The sequence below is a fragment of the Acomys minous genome (genome assembly GCF_964271855.1).
Source record: "Acomys minous genome assembly, chromosome: 7".
NCBI classification, from domain to species: Eukaryota; Metazoa; Chordata; class Mammalia; order Rodentia; family Muridae; genus Acomys; species Acomys minous.
Genome location: NC_140488.1, coordinates 56,235,419 through 56,255,153, shown reverse-complemented (window position 1 = coordinate 56,255,153; position 19,735 = coordinate 56,235,419). Strand labels below are relative to the sequence as shown.

Below are 19,735 nucleotides of genomic sequence, written 5' to 3'. Positions count from 1 at the left end.
GGAGGCCTGGTGGCACTCAGAGGAAGGATAGCAGGTTCCCAAGAAGAGACTTGATACCCTATGAGCATATACAGGGGAAGTAGGTCCCCATCAATCAGTCATGGGTCGAGGGAGTAAGGGGAAATGGGAGGGAGGGAAGAATGGGAGGATACAAGGGATGGGATACCAATTGAGATGTGATATGAATAATTTAATAAAATATATTTAAAAATGAGATAAAACTATATCACTTCTTCCCTCAACTTTCTTTTGTTCTGACCGTCTCAGTTACCCTCCTCAAAATCCTTCCCATGCTATCTGACTCTCAAGTTGATAGTCTCTTTTTCTTTGATTACTATTGTTACATATATATGCATACATACATACACATTTGTATGAATGAATGTATATACACAAATATATGTGAGACAACCTACTGTATCTGTTTTTGTTGGTGATATATATATGGTTTCAAGGTAGACCACTCCATATTTGGCAGCAAATAAGATTCTCATTCCTTGGGGAGGCTTATTATGTTTCTCTCTGCCATCATTTTTGACTGTAGTTTTTGTTAGGTGTTGAATGTCTTGAAAATTAGCCTCCTTCCACATCAACATATCCATTCATAGTGTCATTGTTTCTTTCTTATTTATTCAGCTACATCTAAGAGACTCTGTTTCACAAAAGACTTCCTGATGTTCTGGATTTTACAAGCATTCTGTCCCCTCTTGCATGATCTTCTCTGAGCCACAAGTCTAGGATCTGTGATGTAGATTTTCCATTGGGGCTGTGATCTCGTCTTAGTTACTTTTCTTTTGATGTGATAAGTCAACTTAGAAAGGAGAGCATTTAATTGGATTATGGTTTCAGAAACATAGAGTGCCTGATGGAGCAAAGGAACAGCTGAGAATTCACTTCTTGATTAACAACAATGAAGCAGAGAGACAGAGACAGACAGAGAGAAAGAGAGAGGGAGTATATATATTTAATTCATTCACTCTGGCTCATAACTCATCCTCCAAGAACCATAGACTAACAAAAACACATTGCCAGGCATAAGAAATTTCCTTTCAAATGATTTGTCATACTAGTCAAATAAATGTTCAAAACAAAATAGATTATTAATTTAGCCCTTGAATGCTTCTAAGGCATTGAGGATGAGCCACTATTCCTGAAGACACTGTACACTAACAACTCAGGACTTGAATGATTCAAGCCAGATCTGAACTGAAAGCCTTTTCCCAGTGTTCTGCTCTCCATGTTTCCAGAAAATACAACAGAATATGCCAGGGGAAGGGAAAAATTAAGCAATCCTACTCAGTGACATCTATAAATATCAACAATTGCTACTGCAATTTCCAACAATGCAGGATACACAGAAAGGTGTAAAAAGTGGCCCTGACAAGTCCGTGGTAACCAAAAGCTATCTAAGTTGAATTAAAGCCTACTCAGTAGGATGGAAATCATGCCTGGTCCTGGAATGATAGCCAGTTTCCTGGTGCTAGTGAAGCTACATTATAAAGCTTATTTTTATATCTGCAGATAAGTATGGCTGCCCATTATGTGTTGGTCTGGTGCTCTGTGCATTCAGAAGATACAATCTGGCCCCCAAGATCTGGTTGCAATCCAGAAGAGCGCATTCTCAGGTACACCAGTCTTTGTTCTGTACACATTGCCCCCAATTATCTCTGATTGGTTACTTAAACAGTCTGGACAGCCTGTAACTGAGAAGAAGAGAAGTAGCCAGGCATTTGCCTTTCAGGCTTGGTGTCCAAAATAGGGATCATGAGGTCCAGAGTAGAGAGACAGGAAGAAGAAAAACGAATAAGATAGAGAGGATGTGGCCTTATGGAACAGTTATAGCCTATACAGGACAAATATTGGTAAGTATCTTGAGGAGTACATCTGGGAGGTAGCCAGAATAGCTTACAAATTAGTTTAAATATACTTGCACAGTTATTGTGCTAAAGCTTATTAAATAAACAATAGGTCTTTATCTGAATTAGGTGGAAGCTAGGTGGGTTATAGAAAAGCGTTCTTGAATTAATAAATATTGAACAACAGAATCCCTTCATCAAAGAATCCTCTCTTAGCATCAGAGACCACCTTGTTTTATTAGTATTCAAACAAAAGAAAAAAAAGTTACTAAAAAGCATGGAGTTTGTTGCTCTTGAGATTTTAAAGCCCAACCAACCTATTGGGTGGGGGTAATTGGTCATTTCAGGATACATGTTCACTAACTGCAATTCCCTGTTTTTGAGAGCCTATGTCTTAAAAATGGAAACAAGTATGACAAAGAAAGAAAGAAAGTGAAGGAAGGAGGGAAGGAGGGAGGGGGAAGGATAAAGAAAGATATGGAAAAGAGAGAGAAAAGGAAAGACATAAAATGAGAAAGAACAAAAATTAACAAACCATTTCAAAACCCACCTTGATAACAGTAATCTCATTGCTATCTCCTTCTCTGGATACACTGAGTATTTTAGAACCATGATTCTGGAACATAAGTTTTAAATGAGTCTGAAAAGCCAGACAATTAAGTGAATCAAGTTTATCATACCGCCTCCTAATTTCCAAGAACATGATTGGTTTGAGCAGAAGTAGAATATATCAAAAATGAATTAATAAATTTTAATTAGAATAAGAATTCCTAAGTGAGGTAACTCAAGTAGAAACCATTCATTATGCACGAACTCACTGATTACATTTTCATTTATATACATTTAGTCAGGATCTCTAAATGCCATTATATTCATATTTTACAAGGCCCTCCACTCCAAATCAAATTTCAAAAGAAACAATGAAAATTTGTTTTACAGTGTGTAATAGATGTTTAAAAGTCCTGTGGGATCATTTAGCACATGCAAGTAGTTATTTTAGTATCTGCTAATTGACTCCTTAATTTAAGTTTTAATTTGGATTGAAGCCTCACCACTCAATATATAATCTATTCAAGTATTTTTATAACATTTAAGTCTGGCTACCCCATTATAATTTTAAAATTACTGAGAAACTTGAGGTTATAGAAGTTAATCAGTGACTAAGAATATTAGTTACTTCTCCAGAGGGTCCAGTTATAGGGGCTTGCAACTATCTTTAACACATTCCAAGTTACCCATTCTCTCTTTTTGGCCTCTGCAGCCATCATATACACATACTACAGAAATTTACATTTAGATGAAACACTCATGTACATAAAATATTTAAAAATACATTGAGAAGCAAAATGAGATTCATTTGGTATATACTTATTAAAATAAACATTGAATTAGAAATAAATAGTGAAAAAGTATAAAATCTTCATTTTAAATTATCTTAAAATTGTAAAATGAGTTATTAATCATAAATATTGTATTTTAAGAAAATAAAAGCAATATAAAATATCTAGGAAAACAATATAAAATATCTAGGAGTAACTCTAACCAAGCAAGTGTAGGACTTATATGAAAAAAGCTTTAAATCTCTGAAGAAAGAGATTGAAGATGACATGAGAAGATTGAATGATTTCTCCCTTATTCATGGATTGGGAGAATTAACATAGTAAAAATGGCCATCTTACCAAAAGCAACTTACAGATTCAATGCAATCCCTGTCAAAATACCTACAAAATATTTTGAAGATATTGAAAGTTCAATTCTCAAATTCATATGGAGAAACAAAAAGTCCAGAATAGCAAAAACAATCCTGTACAATAAAAGATCCTCTGGAGGAATCTCCATACCTGATCTCAAGCTCTACTATAGAGCAACAGTAATTAAAACAGCATGGTACTGGCACAGCAATAGGATGTTGGATCAATGGAATTGAATTGAAGACCCAGAGATGAATCCACACACATTTGGTCACTTGATTTTTGACAAAGAAGACAAATCTATTCAATGGAAAAAGGATAGCATCTTCGACAAATGGTGCTGGTCTAACTGGATGTATACATTAGAAAAATGCAATTAGACCCCTATTTGTCACCATGCACAAAACTCAAGTCCAAGTGGATTAAAGACCTAAACTTAAAAGCAGAGACATTAAATCAGTTAGATGACAAAGTGGGTAAGAGCCTAGAACACATTGGCATAGGAGACAACTTCCTGAACAGAACATCAACAGCCCATGCCTTAAGGTCAGCAATTAATAAATGGGATTTCATGAGGCTGAGAAGTTTCTGTAAGGCAGGAGATACTGTCATAGTCCTGTAACTTTCTCTGTAGATCTCCGTTGACCGGCCTTAGACTCAACAGAGATCTACCTGCCAACCTAGCTGAATTGTCAAGATTGTAATTCAGTGAAAGACATTTAAAAAATAAGGTAGAGAGGGACTGTTGTAGGAATTTCAAATCATCTTCTGGTCTTCAGACACACACACAGGTGGACTCTCACTCACATGCATAAAATCCAAAAAAACTACTTTGAACTTTTTGAGGGAAAATTGGGAAACATTTTTGCAGAACTATTATATGAAAATATCTATGGATACAATGTTTCAAACAGGTTTCCTAGGCTTGGAATAGGCCTTTTCTCTCTGTTTATAGGCATTGCCACACAATTGTGAGGAACTAAGTTTGTAACCCTAGAAAGTTTCCCCAACCTAAAGAAAGAAGTGCCCATAAACATACAAAAATCCTACAGCACTACAAATATATTCAACCAGAAAAGAATATCCTCCTGCAACCTCATAATCAAAATATCAAATGTACATATCAAATAAAGAATATTAAAAACTACAAGAGAAAAAGATCAAGTCACATATAAAGGCAAATCCATCAGAATTACACCTGACTTCTCAACAGAAACTATGAAAACTAGAAGGGCCTGGATGGGAGTCATGCAAACATTAAGAGACCATTGATGCCAACCCATCATAGCTTTCAGTCACCATAGATGGAAATGTCAAGACATTCCATGAATAATCCAAGTTCAATCAGTACCTAATCAGAAATCTAGCACTACAGAAGGTAATAGAAGGAAAAATGAGACCTCAAGAACACAGAAACACACACACACACACACACACACACACACACACACACACACACACACACACATTCTACCACCACCAATATCAAGACAAAAGGAAGTAACAACCACTGGTCATTAATATCTCTTAACATCAATGGCCTCAAATCTCCAGTAAAAAAACATAGGCTGACAGAGTGGCTGAAAAAATAGGATCCATTATTCTGCTGCATACAAGAAACACACCTCAGCAATAAAGATAGGCTTACCTCAGGTTAAAGGGTTGGAAAACTGAATTCCAAGAAGCAAGCTGGAGTAGCCATACTAGTATCTGATAAAATAGACTTTCAACCAAAACTAATCAAAAGAAATGGGGAAGGTCACTACATCCTCACTGAAGGAGAAATACCCCAAGACGATGTCTCTATTCTGAACATCTATACTCCAAATGCAGGAGCACCCACATTTGTAAAAGAGATGTTACTAAAACTTAAATCACATATCAAACCTTACACATGAATCATCGGAGACTTCAAAAGCCCTCTCTCCCCAATAGACAGATCACCAAGAGAGAAAGTAAATGGATAAATAGGGAAACTAATTGGCATCATCAAACAAGTGGACCTAATTGATATCTGCCTGCTGTGGGGGCTTTGACATGTTAAAAGCCAAAACTAGTCCCAGTGGCTTTCTCTCTTACTGTGGATCCTGATGTAGAACAACCCTAATTAAATGTTCTATTTTGTAAGCTATAATATTTGCCATGGCCATACTATGCCATGGCCATGCTATCCCTTCACATCAATAGAACACTGACTAATACAAATGGTCTTACCTAATTGTGGACCTGCATGTTATAACACTGCTCTGTCAAGCAAAGGCTGTGTTTAGTAAAGCAGTTTTGGCATTATTTAAGGTGTAGACAGTTGATTTCTGATTGGATTTAACATCCATCCCACTGGGGACTATGCTTATCTTCTCCTATAAACTTGGTAAAAATTCTATGGCTGGAGAGGTTACATTACTTCCATAGAAGTTTGCTACTAACTTTATAGATATGTAGTCAAAGTGCTTTTTGCTATCTCTGTTTATACTTATAACCTAATGTTGCTCTCAGCCAGAGTCAGAGGAGATTATTTTTGCAATGGGTGACCATTTATGAACAGACACATAACTGACCCAAGCGCTGATAATAAATGACTATTCTGTGCTCACTCAACTAAGAAACACCATAAATGAGAGGGCAGAAAGAATGTATGAGCTAGAAAATGAGGAGTGATATGAAATAGTACCTGCTGGATGTAACAAGGTCATTGTAAACATGGAAGAATGGCATGTATGTCTTCCTGCCAAGGGCTTCAACAAATGAACGACACACTTCCTCCTAGCCAGGAGGAAGTGCTCAATGAGTGAGCAGCAAAATGTATGTCAGATGTAATCCCCACTCCCCATATTATGAGACCCACAAGAAAATTGTGTTACCTATCACCTACATAAGAACAGAGTATCTAGGTCCTCACCATGCCCCAACCCCAGTCCCAGATTTTTTTTGCTACACTGGTCCCTTTGTTGAGCTCCTGTCCATTCCAGGTCTTTCTATTTCCCAAGTCTTCCATAAGAGTCCTTTTGCTCCAACCCGAAGTTTGGCTGTGAGTTTCAGGACCTACTTTGATCCCCTGCTCAGTGGAGTCTTTCAGAGGACCTCTATAGTAAGTTTTCATCTTGTTCCTTCTCTTCAACTGCTTCCAGTATCTATTCTTCTTGCTCTTCTGAACGAGAATTAATCAGAGACATTGAACCAGAAAAGACAGATAAACAACAGAGGTGAGATGGGCACAGACAACAACTCATATTATCAGCCATCCTGAGGAGGAAGCCTGTGGGGCACCTGAGACTTTTTGGGCTCAGTAGCCTGGCACATTTGGAAAACAGACAGCGAACTAGCAGAGGAGGTCCCTGGAGTACCTGAACAGCTTTCTACTTGGAGCTCTCTCAGCCTGTTCCTTACCTGTCTGGCCAAACAGGGAAACAGTGAACCCAGCAGAACTGAGCTGGGTGAAGTCTCCATCCCTAGTAGTTCACCCTCCTGAGGATGCCTCTCAGGAGCCCTAGCAGGCAGCCATTGGCTTAGAGCTCCCTTCACCTGCTCCTGACCTGTCTGGCCCTCCTGGGACACAGACAATGACTTCATAGGACCAATCTCCAGGCCTGTTAACACCAGATACAACCAGATGTCTAGAGGCCAGCATAATAAAACAAGCAACAAAACTTAGAACCAGTGACATCATCAAAACCAGAAGTCCTACCAGAGCAAGCCCTGGAAATACTAACACTTCTGAGGCCCAAGAAGGTTTTAAACACGGTTGAGCATATGTCCCTGTTGTATGCTGGAGCATCTTCTGGGTATATTCCAAGGAGTGCAATAGCTGGGTCTTGAGGAAGCCCTATTCCATGTTTTTTGAGAGCCTGGCCTGGGCTGTTGATGTCATAGTGGCCTTATTCATAATAGCCAGAATATGGAAACAGCCTAAATGTCCCTCAGTAGAAAAATGGATAAAGAAACTGTGGTACTTTTACACTATAGAATACTATACTACTATTAAAAGCAAGGAATTCCCGAAACGTGTGGAGAAATGGATTGAACTAGAAGTGATCATAATGAGTGAGTTAACCCAGAAGCAGAAAGGGTCAAATAGTATATATTCACTTATATCTGGGCACTAGCCCAAGGGGCATGTCCCATGAAAGTCTTCACTTATCAGGAAAGCAGGATAGAGGGGAGGCTATCCTATTGCAACTCTAGGTGAGAAATGTATGGGAGAATGGGGAAATAGAAGGATCCAGAGGGTCCTAGAAACCTACAAGTAGAACATTATGACAGGAAGATCTGGGCCCAGGGGTTCTGCTCAAACTATGGCACCAACCAAGGACAATACATGCAGTGAGCATCAAACCCCTACCCAGATCTAGACAATAGACAAGACAGTCTCCACAGTTGAGTGGAGAGTGGAGAGTGGGGACTGACTTTCATATGAACAACGGTGTGCCATATTTGACCACATCCCCTTGAGGGGGAGGCCTGGTGGCACTCAAAGGAAGGATAGAAGACTACCAAGAAGAGACTTGATACCCTATGAGCATATACAGTGGGAGGAGGTCCTCCCTAGTCACAGTCATAGGGGAGGGGATTAGGGGGAATGCAGGAGGGATGGAGGAATGGGAAGATACAAGGGATGGCATAACAATTGAGATGTAATATGAATGAATTAATAAAATATATGTAGAAAAAAGAAAAAAGATTTTAATTTGGAGGTGATGAAAATTATAGAATCCTTGAACAAGTTAAATAAATCAAAGAAATACAGGAAAATACGTTCAAACAGATGAAGGAATTGAATAAATCCTTTAAATAATTATAGGATAATACAATCAATTGGGAGAATAGAATTAATATAACTATTCAAGATATAAATATTGCATTAGTAAAAAGGCAGAAAACACACTCTGATGCAAACCTGGAGTTGGAAAACCTGTGGAACAGAGTGGGAACTGCAGACACAAGAAACATCAATAAAATACAAGAGATGTAAGAGATAATTGTAAGTGTAGAAGATATGGTTGAAGCAGTCAATACATCAGTCAAAGAAAATGTTAAAACTAAAAAGTAAAACATAATTTAAACAATTAAAAACAATAAACAATTAAATATTTTATGCAAATATTCTTTTGGTGATTATTTGAATAAAAGGCACTCATTTTGTCATGTGAATTAACTTAATTTTGCTAAGAATAATGAGAGTGTAGCATTTGAAGCACAACCTACATTTTCCTAACTTTGAGGAAATTCATTATCAGCCAATGTGGATAAAATTACTTCCTCTTCCACCTATTCTAACATCTCCATTACCTCCATAAAGTGGGATGATCACCAGCATTTCTTATCTCCTACATCTAAGTGTTGCATGAGCTAAACTACTGGTGTTTACAGATGATCAGAATGATGAAGATAATCAGAAGACAATAGAGAGGATTTAGAAGATTTCTTATGCCAAGCCCTTACTTAGAAATTAAATATTCTAACTTTGGTACTGGATGTCAAGGATGCCTAAGCTCTGCTATTTTACAATAAAATTCAATTAAAGTAAATGTCCCATATCAGTAGAGACAATCTGATGACAATAGATTGCCCCCTCTACCCTGCTCATAAATCAGGGTGTCATTCAACTGTAGTGGACAGATCTCATACCCATAACTCTTGCACTTGAGGCTTTCTGGTTTTGCCCAGATTATGTTTGTTACATTGTTATTGTTATGAATAAAACCATGACCAATAGCTACTTGAAGAAAAAAAATGTTTATTTCATTTTTAGCTTACTTTCATGACAATAAGTTGGGGCATGAAGCTGGAGGCAGGAATTGAATCTAACTCCATGACTGAATGCTGCTTACTGGCTTGCTTCTCATGACCTGCTAAGTTTCTTGTACACTCCCAGACCACTTGGCCAATAATGCTACTTGCTGGACTTTTGTACAACAATCGTTAATAAAAAAAAATTGCCCAAAGTCTTGCCTAAAGGGCCAGTATGAAAGAAGGTATTTTATCAATTGAGGTTTCCTCTTCTCAAATGACATTAAATTGATAAGGTAAGTTGATTAAAAAAAAACTAACAAGCACAAAAGGAGAGAAAGAAATATTAACAATAGAGAGTTCAGGAACTGTTCTGTAAAAATTTTATTTAGAACAGTGTTGGAGAATTTCAAGCCTTTAAGTTCTGTGGCAGATAATGAAATTTTTGTTATAAGCAATTAAAATGAAACTGAAAGTTCAAAAAACAAAAATAAAAAACCCACAAATGTTATCTGCTTAGTAGATAGTCTGGAAAAATGATAGCTAAAAGCCTGACTAGAGACAGTCTTTCAAATCTGAAAAAAGAGATAATTTTATTGGATCATAATGTCTAATAATTTGAAGTCCTGGATATCATCAAAAGCAGCAAACTTTGACCATTGCTGGGATGTAATAGCTGGGTATGAGCTTAACAGAAATAGGCATTTTGCAGAGAAAGTATGAAAAGTTAAAATTTCAAAACAGAGATTGCTAAAACCACTCATATAAAAATAATGATTAGCTATTGTGGGTGTACAAGACTACACATTCTAAGGAACAATTTAACTATAGGGTAAATTTACTTCAATAGCACAGTCCAACAAGACAATAAAAATGAATACCAATAACAATGATGAGTGATGTGATAGAGTAGGTAGGAGCAGAGGATACACACACACACACACACACACACACACACACACACACACACACACACACACACACGCTAATTTCCCGGTTAAAGTACAAAAAAAAAAGATGATTCCATATGCAAAGAATATGAGAGGAATGTCAAACTTCATAATAATTTATAAGTAGCTGGTATATATGTGGCCATAAACTGAAGGAAAATATTACTAAAGAAGTAAAGAAAGATGAAATGATGAGGTTCCACTGAAAAAGAGAATACTAATAAAAAAGGTAGCAGCTACATAAAAATAATACCCAAATGGAATGATCTAATATTTATGAAAAAGATTCATCAGAAGATTTTTCAGTATTGAAGTCGCCCATCTTGACACATGTCTTTAGTCAAAGAAGTTGGGAAACAGAAGCAAAAAGATGTCTGTGAGTTTGAAGACAGCCTGGTTTACAAAGAGAGTTCTAGGACAGCCAGTACCACAAACAGAATCCCCTTCTTGAAAAACCAGAGGAGGAAGAAGAAGAAGAAGAAGAAGAAGAAGAAGAAGAAGAAGAAGAAGAAGAAGAAGAAGAAGAAGAAGAAGAAGAAGAAGAAGAAAAAGAAAAAGAAGAGGAGGAGGAGGAGGAGGAGGAGGAGGAGGAGGGGGGAGGGGGAGGGGGAGAAGGAGGAGGAGAAGGAAGCAATATTTGTGAATTTAAAAATAAAGACTGTGTGTTCCAACTAACAGAAAATGTAGATACATGTTGATATATCAAAAGAATGTTGGAAGATGCCATGAGATGTATAGACATGTGTATAAATGGAGAATGATAAGGAATGGAAGAGGATTGAAAAATATTTGAAATAATGCATACACATATATACATGTAGTAGCCTGAAGATTACCTCCATATATTTTAGTAAACAAGAATCAATATGAGAAAATATTGATTTATTTCAGAAAGAGAAACAGAACTTCAGAAATCTGTGATGGAAGTGAAACCATATCAGAAAAGAGAAGGACAAAAGGTAGTGAAACACCTGCCTAGGAAGCAGATCAGTGTCTTGCTCACCCATCATCAGTTAAGCTTCCACCTGCAGTAGATGGGGACAAATAGAGACCCACAACGGGGCAAACAACAAAGAGTGAGAGATCTTTGAGCACTCAGTTGTAAATGAATGTCTCCAGCAAACTCCTCCCCTCAAAGCTCAGGAAAGAAAAAGTCCTATAAGAAATCACAGTGACAGTGGCAGCATGCACAGGTTCTGCACAGATATAAGCCACATGAGGTCCCAGTACTGAAAGGGGAAATGGACTTGATCTCCTATTCCTAACCAAGAAGCTGTATCCAACTGACAACCACTCACAAAGAAAAAATGAGTTTTCTCTAACAGAGTCTTACTCTGTATAAAAACCATAGTGTCCCCAGACTCAGCAGTAGTTGACCATCAAAAAATGAACTTAATAGTTTGGGGGAGATTATTTTTTATCATCATGCATTTTATTTTTTCTTTTCCTTTGTTTTGTTATGTTCTGATTTCTCTGGTTTTGTTTTTGTTTTGTATTTAATTTACCTCTCATTTTTCTAAAGAGAAAGAACAAGAAGGCATAGAGTTGGATGAGTATAGAGGTGGGAAGATAAAAGAGGGGATGAAGGAGGGAAAACAACAATGAGAACATATTTTATAAAAAATATTTTCAATTTAAAAAATGGAAGTGGAGAGGAAAAGGATAATGTTAGCCACTTCTTGCCACCTCCAAAATAAAAATATAATAAAAAATAAAAAAACAGATATAAATCAGTATATACCATTTGATTCTTTCTGCTTCTGGGTTAACTCACCCATTATGATCATTTCTAGCTTAATCCATTTATCCACAAATTTCGGGAATTCCTTGTTTTTAATAGTGGTATAGTATTCTATAGTGTATATGTACCACAGTTTCTTTATCCATTCTTCTACATTTATATCTTCATATTAGCCCAAGAGGCATGTCCCACGAAGCCTTCACTTAACAGGAAACTGAGACAGAGGGGAGGACATTCTACTGGGACTCTAGATGAGAGAAGCATGGGAGAATGGCAAAGTAGAAGGATCCAGAGGGTCCTAGAAACATACAAGTAGAACATTAGGATAGGCAGATTTGGGCCCAGGGGTCCTGCTCAAACTAAGGCACCATCCAAGGACAATACAGGCGGTAAACTTTAAAACCCTACCCAGATCTAGCCAATGGTCAGAACATTCTCCACAGTAGAGTGGAGAGTGGGGTATGACTTTCACATGAACTCTGGTGCCTCATATTTGACCATGTCCCCTGGAGGGGGAGACCTGGTGGCACTCAGAGGAAGGACAACAGGTTACCGAGATGAGACTTGATACCCTATGAGCATATATAGGGGGAGAAAATCCCCCTCAGGAACAGTCATAGTGGAGGGGAGTAAGGGGAAAATGGGAGGGAGGGAAGACTGAAAGAATACAAGGGAGGGGATAACCATAAATATGTAATATGAATAAATTAATTAAAAAAGAGAACCACTCTGAGCAGGCAGAGAGGCAGCCAATGATTCTCTAAGAACAGTTGTGTCAGAAATTCAACGCAAATGAAGCTGAACTACATGCTGACTCTGGGTCAGAAGAATTCAGCCAGACTACCAGAATATGTACTTGGTGAGGTAAAAGTGGAATATGGAGAATGAGTCTTCACAGCTAATTTAAAACAGTGATCCATGCAGGTCACTGGAGGGTCAAAGAGTAAGAGCTAGCAATTCTATGACTCAGAGGTGTGATAACTATTTGAGACTTCACCTGTTATGCTCCACCTACTAACCAGACACTATTTGTTTTTTATTTTGTATTTCAATTTATATATTTAAGAACTGTACAGCCCGATCCCAACCCCCACCCTCTTCTCCCAATCCCACTCTCATGCCTACTTCCACCATTCTCCCCTCTCTTTTATTCAGAGAAGGGGAGGCCCCCAAGTGGTACCAACTCACCCTGGCACCTCAAGCCACAGCAGGACTAGCCACATCCTCTACTGAGTCCTGACAAGGCAACTCAGCTAAGGGAATGGGACACAAAGGCAGGCAACAGACAGTATTTGTAACGTGATCTCTCAAAGAAAAGCCAGGAAGTGAGCACGGGGCAATCCAGGTTTTAGACATGTTTCTAGGAACATAATACAAATAAGAAACTTAGAAATATAATGGTAATATATATGTATGTTTATATATATGGAATTTTAATTCATAAAGGAAAATGAACCTGTTAATTTATGAAAAAAATTGATGCAACTGAAGGCAACTATATTATGAAAATTAAACAATTTCAGGGGGGGCAATGTGTTTTTTCTTGTCAATTCCATATTTTGTAAAAGTCACACAGAATCATATCTGTACATATTAAAGTAGAAATAAAGGGAAGGGAGAAGAAAAGAAAGAAAAGGTTAATGATGAGGAATGAATATGCTCAACATACGATATATAGCTATAAGAAAAATGTTAAAATTAAATAAGTAAAATATTAACAAGCAATCTGTGAAAAACAATCTTACCAGCTGGAAAAAATGGCCCAATCTTTTTATAAAATTTTAACTACATTTATGTTAATGCATAAAATAAAATTGGTGAATATATATTAGTATTACATAGCATTTTATAAATTATAACAAATATATAATTAGAAATATAATAAAATTGCAAAGTAAAAATGCAATGTGCATGTACAATAATTAAATCAGGTTTAACTATTTGTTCTTTTTTGTTGCTTTTCTATGATCAAACTCTACTGTTTCACATATGCTCTTAAAGCATTCTGCTAATGATTATATCCCATACCTAAATTTCTTCATAATAAAACATTCAAAACTTTTCTTCAGTTTTTTATTTATACACAATTGCTGTTGTCTATATCTATGCTACCATAGAAGAACACATGAGGACTTGCTAAGGTCTAAGTGTAATAATGGAATATTTTTTTTTTTAATTCTGATACCTTGGCAGTATTCCATTGTTCATCAGTTGATACGTTTTTAAGTTTCTTTACAGTTAAAAATAGCAATGAATTTAAATAGTACTGTATTAGCTACTTTAGCGTTGTGATACAGCTTATGAAATCAAGTAGTATAATGTATTTTTCTTTCCTCTTTTTGTTTAAGATGGCTTTACCTCTTGAAGATAGGCATAAATATTATTCTTTTTTCTAGTTCCTTAAAATGTCATTATTTGATAAAATTCTATTAAAGTTGCATATTACCTCATATAGAATGGACATTTTAATACAAATTTTCTCAATCCACAAACATAGATTTACTTCCATGTTTGTTTTATCTCCAATTTCTTACTTTTTTCATTCATTCTGCATTTCTTCTATTCTTTGTTTTGTCTCATGAAATCTGATTGAAATAATTCCTTCTGTATTTATAATAATATCAAATTGAATATTAAGAAAAAACAATACTAACTCTTTAACTATTTGAGCAAACCCAAAAATGAAGATATGTAGTTCTGGGCTTTTCTTGATAAAGAAGTCTTCATTATAATGCAATCTTAGTTTTTGTTTTTTGATGTGTTAAGTTTTCTGTTCTTTCATGATTCAGTGTTGGTGAGGTATATGTCTTCAGAAATGTATGATTATCTAGATTATCAAATGCATTAGTACATAGTTGTTTATAATATTCTTTAATGAACATTTGTTTTTAATGTGGTATAAATTTTACTGTCTCCTTTCAAACTCATTTCTTATTTAAAATGTAGTCTTTCTTTATGCCACACAGCTATGGATTTATCTTTTTAAAATCTTTTTGCAAAAAAAAATCTTTAGTAAATTTATCTTTTCATACCTGTTGACCCTACATTTATTTTATTTCTAGTCTACCCTTGATTGCTTCCATCTACTAATTTAGATTTTGTTTTCTGACTTTTTAGTTCTTTAATAGTCAGGGTTTTTTTTTTGTTTTTGTTTTTGTTTTTAGTTATACATTTTACTCTGTGTGTGTGTGTGTGTGTGTGTGTGTGCGCGCGCACGCGCATGCACGTGTGCTCACGGACGCCCACCTGAGTCGGCACACACGTTTGGAGGTATTCAAGGAGGCCAGAAGGCACTAGGTTGCCTATAGCTGGACTTAAATGAGTAAGTTATAGAAACCAAACATGAGTTTGAACTGGAGTTCCCTGGAAGACAAATAAGAACTCCACCTCTGAACCATCTGTTCAATCCACGCTGATATAGTTTTATTTTTCCTGTATCTTTCTTACTTTCATTTGTTCTATTTTCTTTCTTTCTTTTTTAGATCTTTTTGGATTCTGGTATTTTATTTTCTATAAAGTCCTTAATAATACTGCCTTTGCAATGTCCCATGGGTTTTGATATTTTTTTTCATTTTTATTTGTTAAAAGTATTTTTAATTTGTATGTTGATATTTTCCATTTTACCATTTGTTCCAGAGTTGTTTAATTTTCATTTACTTGTGTACTTGTTAAATATTTTATTGTAATGTTCCTTAGTTTTATGACATTTTTGAAAAGTTATTTGGTATGACTTCATTATTTACAAATTAGTTGATATTTGTTTTGTAATGTATAAAATGATTTGCTTTGGAGAATATTTCAAGTGCTGACGAGAGAAATAGGTATTCTGTTGTGAAATAAATTCTGACAATTTTTAAAGGACCAGTTAAGGTTGACTTTTAACTCTATTATTTTTTTGTTCAGATTTTCTGTCTACATGATGTGTCGGTATGCTAAAAGAGGAGTATGAGAAACCCTAACCTATTTTTTTTAGTTTACTTTATCTTTTGACCATATTAAAATTAGCTGTATATTTTTGACATATCCACTGCTTGGAGATTTGACTCCTTGACATTACAACATAACTTTTTCTTGTGTGGTTTAACTATTTTTTATTTAAGGTATTTTTGCACTGATACTAGTCTGTCTTATCTTGTCATTTTTTATTATTATCCAATCCATGTAGAATATTTTATTGCAGATTTTCACATTTCTTATAATTATTCTTTAAGAAATATGGTGACAATTTAAAAATAATATACCATTGATCTTATTTTAGTTTATTTAGTTACTCTTCTAACTAGAAAATTACATGTTTGACATTTAAGATAAATATTGATACCAAAATCTTTTTATGAATGATTTTTGTTTCTAGTTCAAGCTAAAAATTGTTCTTATCACTTTCTTGCACTAGACTTTATGAACACTTGACTTATTCACCATGTATTCACTTTTGAATTAATTAATTAATTAATTCACATTACATCTCAATTGTTATCCCATCCCTTGTATCCATCCTCCCATTCCTCCCTCCCTCCCACTTTCACGCTATTCCCCTCCCCTATGACCGTGACTGAGGGGGACCTCCTCCCCCTCTATATCATCATAAGTTATAAAGTCTTTTCTTGGTAACCTGTATCCTTCCTCTGAGTGCCACCAGGCCTCCCCATCAAGGTGACATGGTCAAATATGGGGCACCAGAGTTCATGTGAAAGTCAGTCCCCACTCTTCCCTCATTTGTGGAGAATGTCCTGTCCATTGGCTAGATCTGGGTAGGGGTTCAAAATTTACTGCATGTATTGGCCTTGGTTGGTGCCATGGTTTGAGCAGAACCCCTGGGCCAAGATCTGCCCATCATAATGTTCTACTTCTAGGTTTCTAGCACCATCGGGATCCTTCTATTTCCCCATTCTCCCATGCTTCTCTCATCTAGAGTCCCAATAGGATGTCCTCACATCTATTCCACTTTCCTTGTAGGTGAAGACTTTCATGGGACATATCCCTTGGGCTAATGTCTAGTTATAAGTGAGTATATACTATTTGAGTCTTTCTGCTTTTGGGTTAAATCAGTCATCATGATCATTTCTAGTTCAATCCATTTGTCCACAAATTTCAGGAATTCCTTGATTTTAATAGCTAAGTAATATTCCATAGTGTAAATGGACCACATTTTCTTTATAGATTCTTCTACTGAGGGACACTTAAGCTGTTTCCTTGTTCTGGCAATTATGAATATGGCCGCTAAGAACATGGTTGAGCATATGCCCTTGTTGTGTGCTGGTGCATCTTCTGGGTATATTCTAAGGAGTGCAATAGCTAGGTCTTGTGGAAGCCCTTTTCCAAGTTTTCTGAGATAGTGCCAGATAGATTTCCAAAGTGGTTGTAATAGTTTCCATTCCCACCAGCAACGAAGGAGTGTTCCTTTTTCTCCACATTCTTGCTAGCACGTGGTGTTGCTTGAATTTTTGATCTTAGCCATTTTAATGGGTGTAAGATGAAATATCAGTGTTGTTTTGATTTGCATTTTCCTGATGACTAAAGAGGATGAGCATTTCTTTAAGTGTTTCTTAGCCATTTGATATTCCTCTGTTGAGAATTCCCTGTTTAGTTCTGAGCTCCATTTCTCAATTGGGTTATTTGGTTTGATGGTGTTTAATTTCTTGAGTTCTTTGTATATTTTGGATATTATACCTTTGTCAGATGTAGGGTTGGTGAAGATTTTTTCCCAGTCTGTAGGCTGTCACTTTGTTCTGTTGACAGTGTCTCCTACCTTACAGAAGCTTCTCAGCCTCATGAGGTATCATTTATTAATTGTTGACTTTAAGGCCTGGGCTGTTAGTGTTCTGTTCAGGAAGTTTTCTCCTGTACCAATGTGTTCCAGCCTCTTTCCCACTATTTCTTTTAACCAATTTAGTGTCTCTGGTTTTATATTGAGGTCTTTAATCCACTTGGACTTGAGTTTTGTGCATGGTGACAAATATGGATCTAATTCCATTTTTCTACACGTAGGCATCCAGTCAGGCCAACACTAATTTTTGAATAAGCTATCCTTTTTCCATTGAATAGATTTGGCTTCTTTGTCAAAAGTCAAGTGACCATATGTGTGTGGATTCACATCTAGGACTTCGATTCCATTGATCCACCATCCTATTGTTATTCCAGTACCATGCTGTTTTAATTACTGTTGCTCTATAGTACAGCTTGAGTCGGGTATGGAGATTCCTCTAGAGGATCTTTTATTATTTAGGATTGTTTTTGCTATTCTAGGCTTTTTGTTTTTCCATATGAAATTGAGAATTGATCTTCAAAATATTTTGAAGGTATTTTAATAGGGATTGCATTGAATCTATAAATTGCTTTTGGTAAGATGGCCATTTTTACTCTATTAATTCTCCTGATCCATGAACAAGGTACATCCCTCCATCTTCTGATATCATCTTCAATCTCTTACTTCAGAGATTTAAAATTCTTTTCAAACAAGTCCTTCACTTGCTTGGTTAGAGTTACTCCTAGATATTTTATATTGTTTGTGGCTATTGTGAAGGGTATCATTTTCCTAATTTCTTCCTCTGCATGTTTGTCATTTGTATATAAGAAAGCCACTGACCTTTTTGAGTCAGTTAATCTTGTATATAGCCAATTTGCTGAACGTGTTTATCAGCTGTAGGAGTTCTCTGGTAGAATTTTGGGGGTCACTTATATACACTATCATATCATCTGCAAATAGGGATGGTCTGACTTCTTCCTTTCCCATTTGGATCCCCTTGATCTCCTCGTGTTATCTTATTGTTCTGGCTAGACCTTCAAGAACTATATTGGAGATATATGGAGAAAGTGGGCAGCCTTGTCTGGTCCCGATTTTAGAAGAATTTCCTTGAGTATCTCTCCATTTAATTTGATGTTGGCTATTGGCTTGCTGTATATAGCCTTTATTATGTATAGGTATGTGCCTTGAATTCCCAATCTCTCCAGAACTTTAAACATGAATGGGTGTTGGATTTTGTCAACTGCTTTTTCTGCATCTAAGGAGATGATCATGTGTTTTTTCTCTTTCAGTTTATTTATATGGTGGATTACATTGACGGATTTTCATATATTAAACCATCCCTGCATGCCTGGAATGAAGCCTATCTGGTCATGGTGAATGATATCTTTGATATCTTCTTATATTCATTTTGCAAGTATTTTATTTAGTATATTGGTCTGAAATTCTCTTTTTTTGTTGGATCACTTACAGTCTGCATCCTGTCTGGGTGCTGGGGGACTAGTCTGTCATCCTTCCTGGGGTGCTGGATGACCGGTGGTCTAACTAACCCAAGGTCCGTACTGTGTGGATGTCTCTTGATCAGTTATCCACAGCACTCACTGTCTGTGGCCTCAGTTAGCATCTTTGATCTCTTCCCGGCAAATCAGGCAGTGTGCGTCTTTGTAGCCACCATCTTGACTCCCAAATCCATGTTTTCATTTTTGTTTCTTATGTTTTTCATAAACTTGTGTATGTCAAGCATGTACAAAAATATCTTTATTATAACAAGCTTTTGTAAAATGATATCAGCTTAACATGATGCTAGAGATAAATAAAAGATAAATAGAAATATATTAGAAAAACCTCTGTACTTCACCACTACATTTTTAGTCCATTTTTTCCATATAGCAAGAATGTATTATTATCTGCTTTAAAATGGCTGAATGTTCAAATTTTTAAAATTAATTTATTCAGGTTACAACTCAATTGTTCTCCTATTACTCGTATCATTCTGTTCCTCCCACCCCCACCCTATTATCCTCCCT

At 36.2% G+C, this 19,735-nt stretch overlaps 1 long non-coding RNA gene across 1 annotated transcript in view; it reads left to right on the top strand.

Annotated features, from left to right (window-relative positions):
- The window catches only part of LOC311602366, a 149,702-nt gene extending 130,647 nt beyond the window's left edge, over positions 1-19,055 (top strand). Inside the window, exons 2-3 of the long non-coding RNA XR_014780732.1 lie at positions 16,922-16,969; positions 19,001-19,055. This is a non-coding gene — a long non-coding RNA (uncharacterized lncRNA). The remainder of the gene's footprint in view (positions 1-16,921; positions 16,970-19,000) is intronic.
- The last annotated feature ends 680 nt before the right edge of the window (positions 19,056-19,735 follow it).